The sequence below is a fragment of the Rana temporaria genome, chromosome 11 (genome assembly GCF_905171775.1).
Source record: "Rana temporaria chromosome 11, aRanTem1.1, whole genome shotgun sequence".
In the NCBI taxonomy this organism is placed as follows: domain Eukaryota; kingdom Metazoa; phylum Chordata; class Amphibia; order Anura; family Ranidae; genus Rana; species Rana temporaria.
In genome coordinates, this window is record NC_053499.1 from 159,816,931 (window position 1) to 159,824,441 (window position 7,511).

A 7,511-nucleotide genomic window follows, 5' to 3' on the forward strand; every position below is an offset into this window, starting at 1 on the left:
AATCTTAAAATCCCAAATTAGAAAATTTGAAAGTAAGGACGAAAATCCAAAAATTCTAAAGAACGAAAATTAGAAAACCCCAAAAATTTGAAAAACTAAAATAACTAACTAATAATAACTATTACTAACTATTAAATTATAGGTATTGGATTTTTTCTTTCAAATGTGGCTGTTAGTGAAAGTAACGAATACCAATTTATCCAAAGTTACGAATTATCTGAAAATAACAAATGCTGCATCTAAACGAATGAAGCGTAACAAATTAATAAAAGTAAAAATAAAAACGTATTATTATTATTTATTATTGTTAGTTTGTTAAGTTCCATTTGTTTAGATGCAGCTATCATTAGATAATTCGTAACTTCACATTCGTTACGTTCACTAACAGAAAATTTGAAAGGAATTTCCAATACCTATAATTTAATAGTTAGTTATTATTAGTTAGTTGGTTATTATTTCGGATTTTTATTCTTTTGAATTTTGTGATTTTTGGAATTTCTAAATTATTATCATTTTTACATTTTGAGACATCGAATTTCTGAATTTCCGAATCTTCAAATTTTTTCATTTTCAGATTTTTAATTTCTGAATTTCCGATTTTTTTAATTTTCAGATTTAGAATTTCTGAATTTTCGAATTTACAAATTCATTTGAAATAACGAATTTCGATCATAAAGAATGACTCGAAAAAAAATAAAATAAATGAATGAAACTAAAACTAATAGCTAGATTCAGAAAGATTTACGCCGGCGTATCAGTAGATACGCCGACGTAACTCTGAATCTGCGCCGTCGTAAGTTTAATTGTATTCTCAAACTGAGATACACTTAAACCTAGCTAAGATACGACGGCCTGCGCCGTCGTATCTTAGGGTGCAATATTTAGGCTGGCCGCTAGGTGGCGCTTCCGTTGAGTTCGGCGTAGAATATGTAAATGACTAGATACGCCTATTCACGAACGTACGTGCGCCCGTCGCAGTAAAGAGACGCTGTTCACGTAAGGCGTTTTCAGGCGTAAAGTTATTCCATCAAATAGCTGGACTAGTCAGTGTTAAGTTTGGCCGTCGTTCCCGCGTCGAAATTTGAAAATTTTACGTCGTTTGCGTAAGTCGTCCGTGAATGGGGCTGGACGTAATTTACGTTCAAGTCGAAACCAATAAGTCCTTGCGGCATACTTTGCCGCAATGCACACTGGGATATGTACACGGACGGCGCATGCGCCGTTCCTAAAAAACGTCAATCACGTCGGGTCACCCCCCATTAGCATAAAACACGCCCCCTCATCCTAATTTAAATTAGGCGCGCTTACGCCGGCTCCATTTACGCTACGCCGCCGTAAGTTTGGAGGCAAGTACTTTGTAAATACAGTACTTGCCTCTCTGACTTAAGGCGGCGTAGGGTAAATACGATACGCTACACCACATTAAAGTTGCGGCGCTCTCTTTGAATCCAGCTATAACACATTTTTTAGCAGTGCAGACGTCTAATTTGTAGAGTGATGCACCAGGTTGTAGCAGATGTTTATAAAGATGTCAATACCTCATTGTATCTGTCATTATAGGTTTTTAGGCGATAACAATAAAGTTTTGAAGTGAAATATTTTAACATTAAAAAGTTTTATATCAATAATAAATGTTTTTCAGTTTTCCAAAAATGTCACCCTAATAAAAGGTTGGAGTGCATCTGGCATCATGTTGCATTTTGTATATGTGTTATTTCCGTGCCACTGGAAGGTTTTACCCCCCCCCCCCTTCATGACCAGAACCTATTTTCGCTATTCAGCACTGTGCTACTTTAACTGCTAATTGCGCGGTCATGCAACTCTGTACCCAAATGAGAGTTATATCATTTTTTTTTCCACACAAATAGAACTTTCTTTTGGTGGTATTTGATCACTACTGGGTTTATTTATTTTTTATAAACAAAAATAAAAATAAAAAAAACAACAATATTTTCTACTTTCTGTTATAAAACATATCCAATTTCTTTATACATTTTGTCCAAAATGCATCCAACTGTTTTTCTTATATATGTATGTATAATGAATGAATGAATGAAAACTTATATAGCGCAGCACATGCAAATTTTATATATATAAAAAAAAAATTAGAAATATTTTTAAATATATATATATATATATATATATATATATATATTGAAAAAGAAGATCATTATAATGAGTATTATAATTATTTCTGAAAATCTTCTAAAAAAAAAAAACTACACGTTTTTATAAACAAAAAAATAAATAAAAAAAAAAAATATATTTTCTACTTTCTGTTATAAAACATATCCAATTTCTTTATACATTTTGTCCAAAATGTATCCTACTGTTTTTCTTATATATATATATATATATATATATATATATATATATATATATATATATATATATATATATATATATATATATATTTCTAATTATATATATATATATTTCTAATTTTATATATATATATATATATATATGTGTATGTATATATATAGAATTAGAAATATTTATATACATATATATAAAATTAAAAACATTTTTAAATATATATATATATATAGAATTAGAAAAAGAAGATTATTATAATGAGTATTATAATTATTTCTGAAAATCTTCTAAAATGAAATGCTACACGTTTTTTTTTTTATTTAACTTATCATATAATATAATAGAAGATCATACAATTTATAATATTTGACATTTTTAAGTTGTTGGTTGACAAATCCGTGTTTGAACGCCGTGCATCAGAGGGCTGAATACGCTACACACTAGCACCCTCTAGTGGTGAACACAGAGAATGCTCTGCAGTGGCCGACCAGATCTACTGCATCCCTCTCAAAAAGGGACTTCAATTACTGGCCTCGGGTATTGATGGACTTCAGAAATGCGGTTGGGGTGAAATCATTTGATCCTCAGGGCAGTAAAAATGCAGAGGATCGTTTCCCTCCAACATGCCGCCCCTCCTATCCACCTGATCTGGCTCCTGGGTTAGGTTATAAAAAAAAAAATCTCCTTTGAAGATCTCACAGAGCTTCTGTTCAATCCATCATCGGAAAATGGAAAGAGTATGGCACAACTGCAAACCTACCAAGACACGGCCGTCCACCTAAACTGACCGGGCCGGGCAAGGAGAGCGTTCACCAGAGAAGCAGCCAAGAGGCCCATGGTAACTCTGGAGGAGCTGCACAGGAGCTGCACAGCTCAGGGGGGAGAATCTGTCCACAGGACAACTATTAGTGGTCTCTCCACAAATCTGCCCTTTATGGAAGAGGGACAAGAAGAAAGACATTGGAGAAAGAAAGACATAAGAAGTCCTGTTTGCAGTTTGTGAGAAGCCATGTGGGGGAGGGGACACAGCAAACATGTGGGGGAGGGGACACAGCAAACATGTGAGGGAGGGGACACAGCAAACATGTGGAAGAGGGTGCTCTGGTCACATGACACCAACATTCAACTTTTTGGCCTAAAAGCAAAACGCTATGTGTGGGGGGGAAAACTAACACTGCACATCACCCTGAACACACCATCCCCACTGTGAAACATGGTGGTGGCAGCTTCATGTGGTGGGGATGCTTTTCTTCAGCAGGGACAGGGAAGCTGGTCAGAGTTGATGGGAAGATGGATGGAGCCAAATACAGGACAATCTTAGAAGAAAACCTGTTAGAGTCTGCAAAAGACTTGAGACCGGGCGGAGATTCACCTTCCAGCAGGACAACGACCCTAAAGTACAGCCAGAGCTACAATGGAATGGTTTAGATCAAAGCCTATTCATGTGTTAGAATGGCCCAGTCACAGTCCAGACCTAAATCCCATTGAGAATCTGTGGCCAGACATGAAAATTGCTGATCACAGACGCCCTCCATCCAATCTGACAGAACTTGAGATATTTTACAAAGAAGAGGAATGGGCAGAAATGTCCCTCTCTAGATGTGCAAAGCTGGTAGAGACACCCCCCAAAAAGACTTGTAGAGAAAGGGGGTCCTACAAAGTATTGACTCCGGGGGGCGCCATACAAATGCCCCTCCCCCCACACTTTTCACAGATTTATTTGTATCATTTATCATTTTCCTTCTACTTCACAATTATGTGACACTTTGTGTCTCTCACATAAAATCCCAATAAAATACAATTACGTTTTTGGTTGTAACATGAGAAAGTGTGGAAAATTCCAAGGGGTATGAATACTTTTTCACATATCACTGTATAACACAATCCTGAATGCTGGAGTGTTTATTGCGGAATCCGAGGTAATCATTGACCTGCGAGAACGTTTCGTTTTATGATCGGGACGTGTCGGGAGGAACTGCGCCGGGGATTCTATATATGAACTGAGGATCGGATATTTCATTATCTTCTACTAATCATTATAAGAACAAAACCCGATCCTCCCGATCCTCCTCATTTTCAGGGACTGACCATCTTCCAGATCCCTCTGTCCCTCCTTTTCCAGGACCAGATCCCTCAGTCCCTCCTTTTCCAGGACCAGATCCCTCGGCCCCTCCTTTTCCAGGACCAGATCCCTCTGTCCCTCCTTTTCCAGGACCAGATCCCTCTGTCCCTCCTTTTCCAGGACCAGATCCCTCGGCCCCTCCTTTTCCAGGACCAGATCCCTCTGTCCCTCCTTTTCCAGGACCAGATCCCTCTGTCCCTCCTTTTCCAGGACCAGATCCCTCGGCCCCTCCTTTTCCAGGACCAGATCCCTCTGTCCCTCCTTTTCCAGGACCAGATCCCTCAGTCCCTCCATTTCCAGGACCAGATCCCTCTGTCCCTCCTTTTCCAGGACCAGATCCCTCTGTCCCTCCTTTTCCAGGACCAGATCCCTCTGTCCCTCCTTTTCCAGGACCAGATCCCTCTGTCCCTCCTTTTCCAGGACCAGATCCCTCCTACCCTCCTTTTCCAGGACCAGATCCCTCAGTCCCTCCTTTTCTATTGGCTGTTCTTCATTTTGGACAGATGTTTAGAACTTTATAAAACAAAAGTATTATTTGTATAACAACTCTTTTATCTCTCCTATAATTCAGGGGTCTCCAAACTTTCTAAACAAAGGGCCAGTTTACTGTCCTTTAAAATTTCAAGAGGAGGAATAGTGCCCCATCATTGGTGTCAGTGGGAGGAATAGTGTCCCATCATTGGTGTCAGTGGGGGGAATAGTGTCCCATCATTAGTGTCAGTGGGGGGAATAGTGTCCCATCATTAGTGTCAGTGGGGGGAATAGTGCCCCATCATTGGTGTCAGTGGGGGGAATAGTGTCCCATCATTGATATCAGTGGAAGGAATAGTGTCCCATCATTGGTGTCAGTTGGAGGAATAGTGTCCCATCATTGGTGTCAGTGGGGGGAATAGTGTCCCATCATTGATATCAGTGGAAGGAATAGTGCCCCATCATTGGTATCAGTGGGAGGAATAGTGCCCCATCATTGGTGTCAGTGGGAGGAATAGTGCCCCATCATTTGTATCAGTGGGAGGAATAGTGCCCCATCATTTGTATCAGTGGGAAGAATAGTGCCCCATCATTGGTGTCAGTGGGAGGAATAGTGCCCCATCATTGGTGTCAGTGGGAGGAATAGTGCCCCATCATTGGTGTCAGTGGGGGGAATAGTGTCCCATCATTGATATCAGTGGAAGGAATAGTGTCCCATCATTGGTGTCAGTGGGAGGAATAGTGCCCCATCATTGATATCAGTGGAAGGAATAGTGTCCCATCATTGGTGTCAGTGGGAGGAATAGTGTCCCATCATTGGTGTCAGTGGGAGGAATAGTGTCCCATCATTGGTGTCAGTGGGAGGAATAGTGTCCCATCATTGGTGTCAGTGGGAGGAATAGTGTCACATCATTGGTATCAGTTGGAGGAATAGTGCCCCATCATTTGTGTCAGTGGAAGGAATAGTGCCCCATCATTGGTGTCAGTGGGAGGAATAGTGTCCCATCATTGGTGTCAGTGGGAGGAATAGTGTCCCATCATTGGTGTCAGTGGGAGGAATAGTGTCCCATCATTGGTATCAGTGGGAGGAATAGTGCCCCATCATTGGTGTCAGTGGGAGGAATAGTGTCCCATCATTGATGTCAGTGGAAGGAATAGTGTCCCATCATTGGTGTCAGTGGGAGGAATAGTGTCCCATCATTGGTGTCAGTGGGAGGAGTAGTGTCCCATCATTGGTGTCAGTGGGAGGAATAGTGCCCCATCATTGGTGTCAGTGGGAGGAATAGTGTCCCATCATTGGTGTCAGTGGGAGGAATAGTGTCTCATCATTGGTGTCAGTGGGAGGAATAGTGTCCCATCATTGGTGTCAGTGGGAGGAATAGTGTCCCATCATTGGTGTCAGTGGGAGGAATAGTGTTCCATCATTGGTGTCAGTGGGAGGAATAGTGTCCCATCATTGGTGTCAGTGGGAGGAATAGTGTCCCATCATTGGTGTCAGTGGGAGGAATAGTGTCCCATCATTGGTGTCAGTGGGAGGAATAGTGTCCCATCATTGGTGTCAGTGGGAGGAATAGTGCCCCATCATTGATATCAGTAGGGGGAGAGGGAGAGGAAAGAACAGGGAAGGGAGAGAAGAGGGGAGGAGAGGAGACGGAATGTAGAGGGGTCGAGAGGGGAGGGAGGGGAGAGGAGAGGATGGGGAGGGGAGAGGAGAGGATAGAGAGAGGAGAGGATAGAAAGGGAGAGGAGGGGCTAGAGAGGGAGAGGAGGGGATAGAGAGGGGGGAGGAGAGGATAGAGAGGGAGAGGATAGAGAGGGAGAGGAGAGGATAGAGAGGGAGAGAAGGGGATAGAGAGGTGGGAGGAGAGGGAGAGGGGGGATAGAGGAGAGGAGAGGATAGAGAGGGGAGAGAGGATAGAGAGGAGAGGATAGAGAGGGGAGAGGAGAGGATAGAGAGGGGAGAGGAGAGGATAGAGAGGGGAGAGGATATAGAGGGGAGAGGAGAGGATAGAGAGAGGAGAGGATAGAAAGGGAGAGGAGGGGCTAGAGAGGGGAGAGGAGAGGGAGGATAGAGAGGGGAGAGAGGAGAGGAGAGGATAGATAGGGGAGAGGATAGAGAGGGGAGAGGAGAGGATAGAGAGGGGAGAGGAGAGGATAGAGAGAGGAGAGGATAGAAAGGGAGAGGAGGGGCTAGAGAGGGGAGAGAGGAGAGGATAGAGAGGGGAGAGAGGAGAGGATAGAGAGGGGAGAGAGGAGAGGATAGAGAGGGGAGAGGATAGAGAGGGGAGAGCAGGGCTTTTTTTCAGGGGGAACTTGGGGGAACTCAGTTCCACCACCTTTGGCTCAGACCCTTTGGTGCCTGCTCACCACAATCACTTGTAAACACAGAAGTCTGGTTTTTGTGTTTACAAGTGACAGCTCTGCACTCTGTGTGTAACCCCCTGGACTCTGCACTCTGTATGTAATGCAATCCTGGTATTTATTGCCCCTTTAAGACCCTTCTACTGTTTGTGAAATTTGAACGGGGTCGTGGTGGAGTTCCTGCACCTATTTTCTGAGAAAAAAAGCTCTGGGGGAGAGGATAGAGAGGGGAGAGGAG